The following is a 15,676-nucleotide window of genomic DNA, read 5'->3' on the forward strand; positions in this document are numbered from 1 at the left end:
AGATGCCCCAGGGCGCATGCGCCTGACCAGAACCAATCTCCGTCTTCCGCGTTCTCACTGCCACGCCCGGGAGGCTAACGTAGCTGGACCATGGAGGCTTGCGGTGCCAGGGGATGAAGTACAGACTGGCCAAGAACTTGTCACAGGGAGGTGGCAGGAGGAAGGAGCTGAGAGGTTCCAAGCTCCCAGTGCCAAATCCACTCACTGTCCTAAACGAAAACACAAATTTGAAAATACAGTAGGAATTTCAAGATGGCAACCTCAGAGTGTTGAAGTCCCAAGAATGGTATCTTTCTCAGTGTGGGATCTTGAACAACTGCATAAGTTACATGCTCATGAAGCAGCTCCTGAGTGGAGAGAAAGGGTGGGAGGCTTTCTCATGCCTTTGGTTAGTAGCAAAGGTTTCTCGTCATCAGTTTCCTGAAAACATGTCAGGAAAAGACTGTGAGGTTCTTAGCCATGCAGAAGCTGTGTGATTTTTGGAAACTAGTAGGAACTGTTCCTAGAAGCTCAGTACAGAGTCTGTTCTTAGAGCTTTTCCCATAATTCTGTAAAGCATCTAATAGCTGGCAATAATTCCCATAGCCCAACCAGAAGGGTTCAGTTGCAAACAACAGAAAGCACAACGGATACAGTATTATAATTCTGTCTGGAGAGGCATGAAATAGGAACATTCCAGGAATAAATTGACTGTGGTGGGGGCATGTTTAGACACAGAAGAAAGCATTTTATGTTGCAAATGTCATTCAGTGCTAGAAGAACCAGTTATACTAAAGGAGAAACATCACAAAAATGAAACGGCTGTGTCATTCTTCACTGCTCTTTATAGCATGAGTTGGAGAGGTTGTCGAGGCAGAGCAGTGATTAAGTTTGAAAGTGGCAAATAGACATAAATTGTGTCCTTGCTTAGAAAAAAGTAGGAATTGTCCTCCTGATACATGGGCTTTAGATTTAAGTAGATTTACTTGCTGTGTTACCTTGGGTGGTAAATTAATTCTCCAAGTCTCAGGTTCTTCATACTATCCTTCCAGGGTAGTTAGAGATGATTTATAAAAAGAACCTAGAACAATATCTAATACAGAGTAGATACTCAATAATTACTGTTATTATAATAAAATAAAATTTTGTGTACAGGAACAGGCTTAGGAACATGTGGATTGCTACCATGTTGTCACCCCTACATCTGGGTACATCACTCAAAGCAACACCACCCCAATTCTCTACTGGATTCCTTGGCATCCATCTCCTATCCTCCCATCTATCCATCTACCAATCCAGTCAACTCATCCATCCATCTATCCTTTCTCCCTTCTAAAACTGGAACTGTCATAAAAGTTGGAATTCAGTATTCAGAAGCCTCAAGACTGCCTCGTAGCCATCTCTCACAGCAAGCCCTGAATTAGAGGAGGGATTTACTCCAAAATAAAATGAATTTAAAATGCATATACAACTTTATCCTCAAAAAGTCACATCACCTTTATAACAATCACAGGAATACTAAAAATTTCCATATGTTTTGTAGGAGGTGGGTCTTCATGTCAGCTCCATCCTCCATATTAAATATTGATGAGAAATCTTTCTGTATTTTTGTATGTACCATTTCCTCAGCTTAGAATTTCTCTCCCTAGTTGATGTGATAAATTTAAGGCCCATTTCATATTTCTGCTCCTCTTGAATCTTGCAGCTCTCCCAGCAATGATCACCCCCTCCTCACTACCAACATTGTATCTTGCGCACACATTTACAAAGCACTTCTATAGTAAATTACAAGAATTCGTTTATGCAGCTATATATCTGAGATCTTCGTTTATATTTTAAAAAATCTAACACCTAGCTCAGTTGGACACCTAGGGGTGCTTGATATATGCTGAATCAATTAAGAGCCTTAACAGCAAGCCCAAGCCCTTCACTCCTGCCTCCATCCCATGCCGGCTCAGTTTAGGTTTCCCTCTTCAGTTATGGCCAGCAGCTCCACCCATTCTTCCCTCCTCTTGCCAGAGCTGTGAACCCAGCTCATTGTGTGGGGCAGCAGCATCTCCCCAGATCTCATCCACCCATTTCCATGCCCCTGTTCTGTCCTGTACCCTCTCAGACACATCCTGGAATTTAAAGGTATGAGCAGAGGAAGACAAGGAGGCAAAAACAAAACAAAACAAACCACAAAAGGGTTTCAGGAAGAATAGCATGATCGACAATGACAAATGTAGCACAAGGTAAGAGAGAGGTTGAAGTGCCAAATGTATTGAGCCTTACCACGCTCCACTTTCAAGCAAGTTGTAAAGAGTAGACAAACCAACAAGGCAGATGAATCTTTTGTCCTTTTGGACCTTGCATCCTACCATGCTAACACAATAAGCAAACAAATAATGTAATCATAGCTCAGAAGTGTGACAAAGGGGAGGAAGAGGGAGATAACATGAAGATGTTACCTATAATAGTAAACAGTTACTTATAATTAATCTTAAATTACTGCTGTATATCAAGTCTTGTTCTAAATATTACATGTCTATAATATCATTTAATCCTTACAGCAATCCTAGGAGATAGGTGCAGTTATTTCCTCAATTATAGATGAGAAACTGAACCACGGAGGGGTTAAATGGTGTTTCCAAGGTCACAGCCCATGCGTGTTCTGGGGAAAGCCTCTCTGAGAATGGATATCTGAGCCAAGACCTGAGGGATGCTAATGACCCAGCCAGGGAGAGAATCCCGGGCTACGGGGAGAACAAGTGCAAAAGCCTGGAAGTGGGCAAGGGTTTGGGGGACTCGAAGATTGGCGAGGAGGCTGGTGGGGATGGATGATCAGGAGTGTGGGGGCAAGTGCAGGAGATGAGGCTGACAGGGAGCAGGAGCTGATCAGTTGGCTGGCACGTTGCATGAGGAGGTGGCTGGTGAATCTGGAGTGACTTGAACAGTTGCAAAATGGAGCTATGGGGGCAGAAGTTAGGCTTAGTGGGTTGAGGAGAGAATGGGAGGTACAGAAGTAGAGACAAACATTCAGAACTGCTTAAAGAAGCCCTGCCTTAGAAAGGGGAGAATGGGTGGTAAAGAGAACCAAGATGTGGGGTTGAGAAACCTTAAATATGTGTAAGTGCTGTAGAAAATGAGAAGTTTAAAACATAGAAGAAAGGAGAGATGCTTTTCTGAGCCGGTTCTGAATGTACACTGAGGGGCTGTGATTTAGGGCACAGCAGAGGATTTAGGGTCAGACAGGGGAGGGTCAGCAATTCCAGTGTGACTGGAGTGATGGAAGGAAGGAGGAGCTGGATGCATATAAGCTTATAACGGAAATGGAAAAAAGCTGGAGAGCTAGCATCTCCTTCTTCTATTCTGTCTACTTCACAGCTGTGTCCCACTCATCTGATTGAATACTCATGTCCAAACTTTGCTAGAATTAAGGCTGACTCTTACTCCTCTTGGACCTTGTCCTGGTCCTGTGTGTGCACTCCCAAGTCAGGCTCTTTCTGTAGATTACTGCTCCTGGCTCCTTCCCTGCTGACCAAAATGTGTTCAGTACAACAAAGTGCCTTGTGTCTATTTTCCTGAGACCTTGGAATACCTAAAGTCTTAGAATGGCAGTAATATACACTCAAAAATTAAAAATAACACATGAGAATTTATCTCTTCATCAATGAACTTTGTGACAAATGGCTTACTATGTATGTAAACCTCACACCATGAGATGACACCAAAGAAATTCCATAGCTCCATTATCAAGGAAAACATTTCTGTATTGGGTGGAGTGAAATCCTATGAACAATCCTTTCAGGCAGCATTGATATCGTCAACCTAGACCGAATGGGATTATAGATTCTGACAGAAAATTCCACTGGTGTAAGACATCAGTGCAATGTGTTCTATAAAGCTCTTCTGATGAAATGACATGTTCATTCCAAAACACCTCCCACAGCTTATTCATCTCTTTTGAGAAAACTGTAATGGTTGTGTCTCTCCATTACTAATAAAGAGAATAAGGACAATCCATATAGAAAAGGATGGGTTACTTGCACTACTCAAAATGAGTTTTCCATAACAATTTACTCAGTTTTGAGAAGTAAATTCTTTCTTCCTATGAAAAGGCTGAAATTGTTGACATAACAACTATTAAAGAAAATTTTCTCAAACTTTCAGGTGTGAGATCAGTAACATCTGAGCATCTAACATATTAAATGGTGATTATAGTTGATAACATTGTATTATATAACTGAAATGTGCTAAGAGAATAGAACTTAAATATTCTCATGCACACAAAAAAAGATAAATATGTGAGGTGATGGATGTGTTACCTAGACAGGAGGACTCCTTTCACAATGTATTCGTATATCAAATCATGCAGTACACTTTAAATACCTTACAATTCTATTTGCTAATTGTAGCTCAATAAAACTAAAAAAAAAAATAGTAGAATGATTTATATGCATCTTTCCTTCTCCCCCATCCCACCCTCAATTTTTTTTCCCCTCAAAAAGTAAGCTCTGTTGGGCAGGAAAGAGTATGCACTCTGAATTATTATTTTTTTTTTAAAGATTGTATGTACAGAAAAATTTTAGAGTTAAGTACATTGTACTATACTGTCTAAACATCATATAGGTCAATCATAGTATTTTTCTATCTAAAAACTCACTATTTTAAACTAAATATCCTACATTTAATCTAAATATTCTGTTTAAATTATTCTTCAGTCACAAGAAATAAGAGACTTTACCATATTAGTAGTCTGAAGCATGAACAAACAGACTATCTGAGGACTGAGTGGAACACTCACGAAGGAAGAATATGAAAAGTTAAAAAAAAAAAGGCAGTCAGGAGCTCCAACAAAATCGCACATTTTTCTAACAATGCCATTGTGAGTTTGATCAATGTTTCTCATGATAAGACGTGTAAAGCCCTAAGTTACCTGCCAGTTTTATGTTATCAGACATCAAATTGATTCTGTTTCCAGATTTTTGCATTACAATTGAATCTAAGAAAAGAAAGCTGGTAACTACTAACTGTTAGGTTTTGTAATGTTTTACTATTAAAGAGAAAGAAATAGGAGTTGTATTTAGTTGTATTGGGTATTGTTAAAACATAAACTGAGGTATATTAAATATTTTAAGAACTTATTTGAGCAAATATTGTTTCTAATTGGGTAGCACCAAACAGGAAGTGAATTGGAGTGCTCCACTGACAGGAGCTACCTGCGAGACTTTTATAGTGAAGAGGTAGAAGAAAGCAAGGAAATTACCTGACTGGCTATAGGTGAAGCATTTGCTTTATTTGGAAAAGCCTAGTTGGTTGGTTGTGATTGGTTGTCTTCAGGTTTTGACTTCTTAACCCGGGAGGCATTTAAAGTCTTTCGTTTTACTTTGTGTACACTAGGCTGCTAAGGTATTAGAACCACCTCTAATTGCCACCTTGTTTAATTAATGTAACATTATATATTTTTAGTTACAACTTGCCAGTTAATTTGAGATAAGAATGAAAACTAGGGTATGGAGACATCACCATACATGGCTGATTTAAAAAAACAAAAAAGAAACATCTGACTTAGAAGATCCTGTGTAGATTCCCTAATGGATTTAACTCAACTGACTGAACATTACTTTGCTTTCATAAACTTTTGGTTGCCTATGGTTTTTCAAATAAAATGACAAAAAAATGCATTATTACATCCATGTTTTGGCAATTATTAGTTAGGATACTAACTTTAGCTGTAAGCACAACAACTGAAAGTGGCTTAAGTAATTAAGAGAGCTAACTCTTTTAGGTAATAAAGTGTCTTATGTAAGGCTGTCAAGGACTGCAGCTCCAGATCATTGACAAACCAGGGTCAGTCCTATCTTTCTGCTCCCCCATGCCTGGCATGTGGCTTTTCTCCACATGGTCATGAGATGGCTGCTATACTGCCTCATGCCTCATCTCCCATCAGGGTCAGGGGACCTTAATTTATCCCTTTAAAAGAGCAGTTTCAAAGTTTCATACAATGACTTACACACTACCAGCTAGAATTCGGTCACATGGTCACCTCCAGTGGGTAGTCTCTTAGAAAGTTGAGTATCCTAGCTTTCAAGCCATTATGCAGAAAAAGGCAAGAATGAAAGATTGCTAATGGCTTTTAAGCCACCCTTTCTGCCTCTGTGGTCAAGGGGGATGAGGAAGTTTGTAGAAAATACGAATAGGGCATCCAAATAATTTTCTAAATCACAGAGAACATTTCCTTAAAAAATACTGACGTTTGTAAGTATTATTGGTTGGTACTACAAGGCTGATCTTATTGATTTGGGGAGTCAATGTAAAAATCATTTACTTACCAGTGAGATGGTTTCTCAATGTGCTATGCTCCTGTCATGATTTGACTTTGGGCTGACCTGAAATTTTCCAAATGCTTCTATTTAAACTCTGGCCACTCCTAGATACTCAAGCTTCAGAATAACATAGATCTCAGCCCCATTATTCCTTTTCCAAGCTGTATCAGGAAAAAAAAAAAAAAAAAACAGGCACTGCAGGTTTGTATAAATCTAGTTTGTATCAGCTAGTTAGGGAAGCAAGGTGTTAAATGGTCCCACTTATATAATGATTCTATATATTAGAATCAGCTAGGAATCCTTTAAGAAATTCTGATAAACTGATTTTTAAGAGCTCTGTAGATAATTCTTACATGCAACTAATGCTGAAAACTACTGCATTAGAAGACGGAAAAAACTAGAAATAGCATGGAAAACCTTGATCAAGTTATTGAGCCTCTTTAAAACATTTTTTTTAATGTTTATTTATTTTTGAGACAGAGAGAGACAGAGCATGAACGGGGGAGGGGCAGAGAGAGAGGGAGACACAGAATCTGAAGCAGGCTCCAGGCTCTGAGCCATCAGCCCAGAGCCCGACACGGGACTGGAACTCACGGACCGCGAGATCGTGACCTGAGTTGAAGTTGGACGCTTAACCGACTGAGCCACCCAGGTGCCCCTATTGAGCCTCTTTAAGCTCAGTTTTCTCATCTATTAAATGAGTTAAACCATATAAACAGTTTTGTGCATAACACATAATAAACACTTAATAAATATTAGTTATTGTTTTGATGATGCTAATATATATATTTTTTAATGTGAAATTTATTGTCAAATTGGTTTCCATACAACACCCAGTGCTCATCCCAACAGGTGCCCTCCTCATTGCCCATCACCCACCTTCCCCTCCCTCCCACCCAATATATTTTTGAAAAAAAAAAAAAAACATTCTGAGCAAATGGAGTTTTTCCAAGGCAAACAATAAACTATAAGAGCAGAGATCTTGAAGATAGCAAAATTGGGTGTTTAAATCCCAGCTTGGCCACTTACTAGTTAATTTGACATTAAGCAGGTAAACCATGTGATCTGTCTCAGTTTTTTCATCTACTAAATGTGAATGACAGCTATTTCTCAGGTTTTGAAGATTAGAAGATATCATGTCTGCTAAAGTGTAATTTTCAAAAAAGTAAAATCACAACTCTTACACAAATATAAAACAGACATGTACCAAAGATTTTACTCAACTCTTCAATTACTGAGGGAACAAATATGATGGCAAGACCTGTTCAATGAGAATTTTACTTACAAAGATCTACAATCTACCAGTCAAAATTCATTTGCATTGATGTGAACAGAATTATTTGCATTGCTACTTGTTTTCACAATCTGACAGCTACCCCTGGAAAAGACAGCAGGAATCTTGCCCATTTCCAAGTCCTAACATGTAGTTGAAGCACACAGCAGAGTGTACCCACCATGTATTAAGTACTGATTAAATGGTGGTTCCAGTTCTTGTTATTGTTGGGTAATATGATCATTTACCTAAAGAAACCAAAGCAAATCAACTAAATGTATTAAGACAGATTAGTCATTACTATGACACTAAGTATTCATGCTTTACATTCCTCTCACTACTATAAACATACCAATGAGAGATGTTTTTATATAAAGAAAAGTCATGGTCATATTCAAAAGTAGGGCAATAGATAATTGGCAGCAATAAGCAGGAGCTGAGGCCTCAGGCAGCCCAGAGTTGGACTTCTGTGGAATGACAGAGTCAGGTGTCCTTACTAAAGCTGGAAGCCAGGACAGTGTTACTCTTCGCCAGCTTAATGACTGGATCTCTCTGATATCTCCAATCACCAAGGGACAGAAGCCAGAACCACCGACTAAGATCATGCCTTGGGCGAGAGGTGGTAGAGGCAACCAAAAAACTGATAGACTGGGAGGCTTGGAGAAGAGGAAGATGTAAACTCCCACATAAAATAAGTCATAAAACTAAAATTTCAAAGAAAATGAGGAAAATTAACACTAAGAAAGGCAGCAAATAAACTTAATCAGAGTGTTAATAATAGAGAATATGATACGGCCATTAATTGTGGAATATTTAACAACATGGAAAAGCATGTTAAAGGAAGGAAAACATGTCAAGGGGAAGTCAATGTTTGCTTTTTTTAATGTTTATGTATTCTGCAAGAGAGAGAGAGAAGGGGAGGGGCAGAGAGAGAGAATCCCAAGCAGGCTCCTTGCTGTCAGCTCAGAGCCCGATGTGGGTCTCAATCATGGGTCCCTAGTCTCACAAATCATGAGATCATGACCTGAGCCAAAATCGATTCAGATGCTTAACCAACTGAGCCACTCAGGTGCCCCGGGAGGTCAACATTTTTAAGACCAGTCTGCTCCTTGGCCACTAGCCCTCAGCTCCGTGTCTATCCTAAGTTTTTCTTCCATTGCAGGGAACTGGAAGTCTGCATACTCCAGTCTCTTCCATACTCTCTTTCCAGCTGTATCTCAGAGAGAATCGCCGATGGGAGACACTGGCAGAGACTGGGAATGAGGAGGACTTCCTGTTGGAGGTAGCTCCGACAAACACGGCAGGGCACCAGGCAACCTTGAGCCCCTTGACAGGCAACATGGTTTGGACAGCAGGATTCCTGGACTCATGTAACATCAGTAGGATTCTTTTTTAATTTATTTTAATTGTCGTTTTCTTTCCAGTCAAGCCAAGAACCTTAGAAGAGGTTCTATATTAAGAACATAGCCAAGGAAGTGTAGGATTGTCAATGTGGTTGTTTTAAAGTTAGCCTCTCAGGCATTGTGATTGAAACATAACCCTGATGACTTCCACAGTGTAATAGAATGCTTCACAAAAGGTTGCTGAATCGTGGGATGTAATAAAGTCTGCCTAGCTTCATTTCCAGTGCTGCAGAACTCCCTGCTTCCTGTAAGTCAGCTTCAGTTAGGTTCCAGCAGCGTCAGGAGCACAGTGGCTCCTGAGGTCTAGGCAACAACATCTGCCTTTCTGCTGCTCCTGTCTTGGGCACGGTAGCAGCCTCCAGCCTCCAGCCAATCTTTAGGTGAACACGCCTTCCCTTTTTTGGTCCTTCATTTCCTTGGACATATTCGTAACTACTTTTCTGTAGTATGTTTGCTCTGGGTGGACACTGACTGATAGAGCTGGCTTCACCAGCGGAAAGCAGGTAACATTCAGCATTTTTATATATGCTGAAAACTCTGAGGAACAATGATACTTAAGGAACTGTGAATGCCAGTAGGAACTGACTTGTTATGCTAAATAAAGTAAATAACTTACACACTGCAAATGTAGATACATATCTATAGAAGGAAGGCCAGTTTTCTTTGGTTACTAGAACTGCAGGTGATTTTTATGTGGTGAGAGGATTACAAATGCTGGAACCAGCTTCATTGGGCTCAAATCCCAGGTCTTCTACCTCCTACGTGTGTGGCCTTGGGCAGGATTTTTAACCTCTCTGCCTCAATTTCTCCAAATGCCAAGTGGTTGAAATAATCTCTCAAAAATTCACTTGAAGAAAAAAGTTAGTAAATGAAGTTAAAGAACACAGGAAAGAGGAAAGAGCCTGGTGTATAGTATTATATAAGTGGTTTTCCCAGAAATCAATTTTGAAAATGATTTAAATTTTCTCATTCTACTAAAGGATATATATTATAATCAACCAGAAAATAGGTCATACAAAAAGAAAGACGTGACATTCCATAAAAAGAAAGTATAAGTCATTTTAGAGATACTGTTAAATTTTTAATTTAATTTTTACAGTGTCACAGGGCTTTAGAAGCCATATCCTATTAGAAGCCTATCCTAAACCAACGCTTGGAGATTGTGGGAGGGGACTACATGAGGGTGTGAAGGAGATGGGAGTTGTTGTGGACCCCCTTGGAGACTGGCTAGCACAATCTGAAACGGGAAGGTCACTGTCATGCTTATTGCCAAACTAATTTTTGGAGACTGGCTAGCACAATCTGAAACGGGAAGGTCACTGTCATGCTTATTGCCAAACTAATTTTTTCACTGAGCCAGTTAGTAATGCATGCAACTAAGAGTAACAGGAACCCCAGCAAAAAGGTGATTTAAACAAGAAGAGGTTTATTTCATGCCACAAGAAGTCCCAGAGTAGGGACTCCATACCTAGTATGGTGGTCAAGGATGCCATTGACCTGGGTCAACAACCAGGCTCCTCCTGGCATTGAGCTGTACCACTCTTAGTGATGACAACAGCTCTAGCAGATTCCCTGGCAGAAAGACACCATGTGGCACCAGTGACCTTACCTTTACACCTCATTGGTCAGAATCTCAGCATGCAACTTTTAGCTGCAAAGCAAAATGGGGAATTGGGTTTTTAGATAGTCCAGTCTCTAGTGTAGATGAAGGCAAGGAAAAATAAGGAAAACTGTGTTGATTGAGCCCACATTTCCTAAGTTCAGATTTTGAACAGTGCATTTACCTAAGGTAGATCATGAGGCAGTAAATATTGGAGCTACATTATAACATAAAAAAGTATAGGGCTTTACATGTAAGAGGTTCTTATGAACTGTTTCTTGAGTTAATATATTATATAGTATTAGGTATTTAGCATCTCTTATAAGCATTAACCTTATACAAGCATTTCCTAGAATGACTTTGTATCGTATTTGCATTCATTGAGCAAAACAGATTTTCCATTACTAGGAAGCAAAAAGAGTAAAACAATACAATAATTTTATGTAGTTTACTTTCTCTTAATTTCAGGGTTTGCATTACAGGTTTTAATCTGTGCATGAAATGCCAAACCCAGCTCCACTCAGCTCAGTGTTTCTCCTGCCACCCACTGTGCCTCAAACCTTTTCCCCTACCCTATAGATCTGTCCTCACATGTAAGTTCTTTTTCTATCACTGTTCTTCTTTGTTCAGAATTTTCTTCTTTAAATAACATAAAAATAAAAAGCGATAGGGCAAATGATTAAACACATTCCCTTTAGAAAAAAAAAATCGATGTTATAAGAAACTTTGTAAAGGAAACAACCCAAAAAACGAACTGCATTCTGAAAACACCATGAAATGCCAACATAGCATTTTTGTACCTCAAAAAAATGTCTTCAACTTTTATGCCAAACTTGACTTGAAAATTGAAGCTGTTAAAAATACACACTTAATTTAGTAGCTTTTAATTCACAGGGCTTTTTCATGGGTGGGGTTGCAAAGTGGTAAGTTGAATTTTGCCACAGAGGAATATACTGCCTCTGTACAAGTCAGACTTTTTACTAAGAATAGACTTGTGGGATGCAGGATAATTAAAAAGTGCTTGGCATAATTGAAGTTCTGGTGAGGAAATGATTAAAGTCATGGCCTTGCATGTTGGGTGTATACAAACTACTTTAAAACTTGGATACTGGAATGCATGGCCTTAAAAGGATTGCATTAAGATGAAAAACATAAAATCCCACTGATAAACCATACTTTCATTTTTAAATAGAACTGAAATCACTAAAATTATATATTGATTTTTACATGAATAGTGAAACTTGCTACACCTATTATAATATAGAAAAAAATGTCTTTTTTTTTAAAAGGTAGCTTATGCTTTTACTTAAAATAGACAATGGAAAATAAATTACAGAAAAATGTTTACTTGGCCGTTTCAGCATTAACTAACATTTTCAATGTTATTCAGTATCTCTAGCTTTGTGGGTCACTAAAATTTAAAAGTATTTAAAATTAATTCCTGTTATTTATGAAAGAAACAGATACTGTTTCTTTCTGACTAAATTACTTAAAGAATCAGGCTTTTTTTTTTTTTTTTTTTTAATGGTTGAGCATTACAAATAGGCAACTATTAGCAGTGGCTACTTTGGGGAGTGGAATCCAGAGAAAGAAGCAGCTGAAGTAACACTTTTTAACATCATATTCCTTAGTACCATTCGAATCTGCTTTTAAATAAACACTATTACCACCATAATTAAGTTATTAATGATAAAATTAAGTTGAAAACCTTATTGAATCAAAATCACTTAAGAAACTGAAAAATAAGGCATGAAAAAAGAATTGCCTTGACTGAAACTTACAAAATACCTTCACATATGATATGAACAAGTTTCAAAATAGACTGGACCTAGATCGGGAATTATCATCTTAAGACCATACCGGAAAACTAAAATGATAACATTTTGTTTTGTGTTATAGTATTTTTTAAAATCTATCCTAAAAATCAAGAAACCTCATATTCCTTATTAAATATCAGTTGACCCGTTAACAAAAAGAAAGACCATCTTTTTCATAGTAATTTTGAGGTCTCAAAACATGCTTTAATTACCAGTTTCAGGGTTCCCAGGTTAGGTGTGAACCCCATGAAATAAGTTAAAAATAAAAAAAATATAAATTTAAATGATTACTTTACATATGGCCACAACATTAGTTTTTATTTTAAAGTAATATTTATAGTGCACTATTATAAGACCAACAAGTGGTTTTATTATCAGACTAAATTATCCTATACTAAATTATTAAGGACTGGGAAGGGGAGAGGACAGAAAAAGTAGCAAACTCCTATCTCCATGAAAAGGCATTGAAACAAAAATAGTGAAAGAGGCACAAATTATCAGGCAAATATGAAGAAAAGGTGTGTAAAGGTAGCAATACTTACACTATCCAATTATAATTCAAGACAAAAGGCATAGAAAATGAAGCCTATTTAAGTAGTATAATTTATAATACATCAGCTTTGTGACTACCCACAAAAGATTAAAAAGTGAATGGCCTAAGACCATCACTCCTTTTAAAAGGAGTAGATAATAATATGCAAATAATAGCATCAAATTTTGCAGAATAAAAATAATACATGTAGGAGGACAAATGATCAGAAACACACATGCAGTGGGAGACTTTAACATACATCAGCAATAATATATGACAGATAAAACAGACAAAATAAGGAAAATTTACAAAATTTAGAAAAGTCATAATGAATCAATGCAGAAGAATAACAGAATTAGAAAATCACCATTTTAAGATTCCCTAGTGAAAATAATGGATCTTGGCAATGATTATCAATGGCTGCCTAAAAGCATTTGGTAAAAGTTGACATAATTCCTTTTAATGAATGAATCAGTCTGATATCACTTGAATCCACAGATCCATTTTAATGGTAATAATGGTAGGAAAACCAGACATTACATTACTCTTAATGTGATGCAATTGAAAGAATATAGAGTATCCACCTATGACATATTCTTGCCAAAAAGATTTAAAACTGAATTCAGTCAAGATTTTAGACCTAACTACTGGTTTACAGAAAATATAGAAGATGCAGAAACATATTAAATAATGCCATCAAGATGTAATCAGCCAAATAGACTATAAGAAACTCTGTGGGGCAAATGATCCAATTTATTCTGTAAATAAATGTCATGAAAGGGGAACTATTAGATATTCAAGAGACATGTCTACCAAATGCAGTGTGTGAATTCTGTTTGGATCCTGATATGAATAAGTCATTTGTAAAAAGACATTTTAAACACAAATTATACTCAATAAAAGTACAGTGTTAGCTATTAATATTATTAATTACAATCTTATACTGCCTATTTAAAAAGGCAAGAGTATCGATTGGAATACTAACAGAATTAATTAGTAATATAACTAGAAGATGAAAATGATACTTTTCATATATACTATTAATCACTAATAAGAAGGTAACAATTCTTGATCTATACAAAAAAAATCCAAAATTCTTAGAAATAATTTTACAATGAAATATGTGTAAGCAGTTGGAAAACTGTAAAACTTATACTGATAGATACAAATGCCTAAATTAATTGAGAAACGGGGTTATTTATACCTTCTCCTGTTGCCTTAATAATCATTAAACATTAAATGTGCTTTAACGCATCTTACAGTATACCTTGGTTCCTTATACTCTTATTAATCTACTAATTAATAATGTATGCCAGTTAACTATTATTTGTTTATTTTAGTAAAAATGTCTCTTTTTACTTAGGAATCCCAAAATCATGAACTGAAGTATATAGTTACAGAATGATCTCATTATTAGCAGTTAAACAGAGAATCGTAATTGGATCCTTTGCCTTTAACAATTTGGGGTTTGCTAATTCATTTGTAAACTTTGTAGGACAGGGAAGTTACTGTAGCCCATAAAGTTTCATTCTTTTTCTGCTATGTTCCATTTATAAGGCTTCTACCACCAGCGGCAACCTGATAACTCTAAACCAGTTTAGGGAATATTGCTGTCCTCACCATTCCAGTATTCTTAGTATTTACAGTGATTACATTGTCCATATAATGTAATTGTGGCAGGAATTAATGCCATCACCATAGGCCATTGTTCTCTTTACATATTTACCATACCATAAAAGGACATCACATTGAACCAATCAAACTTTAATGTGGGAATACATTCTAATAAGGCATCATTCCTCAGCTAAGTGTCACAGTAAATTCTCAACATATTCCTGGTTCAACTATTTATAAATTAAATAAAACATTTGTTTGTGAAGTAGACCTAAGTTTACATTTTTATAAACCAAAAGATTTTCTAAGAACTGCAGAGGATCTTTATTTATCAACTGAAAAATACTAAGCTATCCAAAGACTTAGAATTTAAAGAGTTAAGAAAATAACAAATAAAAACTCAACCATACGTGTCATTTTGTTTCAGTCATTTTCCCATTGCAAATAATGTTTATCTCAGCTATTACAAAACCAACTATACTGCACTCCTTACAATGGAAATTCTGTGTTCTTCTGGATGAGGAAAATCTGTAATACAGAGAAAGAACAGAAGAGAAACAGGTGGCAAACAGGCGAATAAGTTGCTAATTTATGTTTCCAATTAAAGGCTATAAGTAGTCTAGATGAGCCATGGAATAGAGACACAGAATGAGGAAGGGTACAGGGATTCTGGCACACCTACATATCATCCCAGATCCAAAAGGCATCTAGAGTTAGTACTAGTTCTCTGACAAGGGGTGTGAGAAAGTATTCACAGAGTCTTTCATAAGAGAAAGACCAGAAAAGATGAATGAATTTATTAAGGCAAAGGGTCTCAACCAGTGCCACACATAGGTTGCAAATGTGAAAGTATTGATCTCAACTTGTTAAGTGGAGTGATCTGGCCAAGACCTATACTGGCAAGAGCTCTGGGCCAGAAATTTCTAGCTATTAACATCCTCCTCTATTTACTATAGTTTGACGTTTAAAAAATATTATTTTCTGTATGTGTCATGGTTTGGAAAAGGTTAGGAAGCTCTGTTGTGTGGGAAGAAAATAGATCTTAATCATCTTTGTATGTTCAGTATTTGGTAGCTATGTTTTGTGAGGGGGCAGTTACCAATGCTGGACATGGCTAGAAACTGGGAGTTCAACCTTGGACCCTGGGAGA

General features: G+C 37.2%; 1 protein-coding gene across 6 annotated transcripts in view; it reads right to left on the reverse strand.

Annotated features, from left to right (window-relative positions):
* ODF2L (outer dense fiber of sperm tails 2 like) overlaps positions 1-15,676 on the reverse strand; it is a 169,725-nt gene that overhangs the window by 102,577 nt on the left and 51,472 nt on the right. For 5 of the 6 annotated variants that reach the window (XR_006712428.1, XR_006712430.1, XR_006712432.1 and 2 more), the window contains exons 15-17: positions 6,294-6,448; positions 978-1,072; positions 28-209 (exon numbers count right to left, since the gene is read on the reverse strand). The gene's annotated coding sequence lies outside the window, so the exon portion shown is untranslated. The remainder of the gene's footprint in view (positions 1-27; positions 210-977; positions 1,073-6,293; positions 6,449-15,676) is intronic. The other variant, XR_006712427.1, reaches the window with a different exon arrangement.

This window comes from Leopardus geoffroyi, chromosome C1 (genome assembly GCF_018350155.1).
Source record: "Leopardus geoffroyi isolate Oge1 chromosome C1, O.geoffroyi_Oge1_pat1.0, whole genome shotgun sequence".
NCBI lineage: Eukaryota > Metazoa > Chordata > Mammalia > Carnivora > Felidae > Leopardus > Leopardus geoffroyi.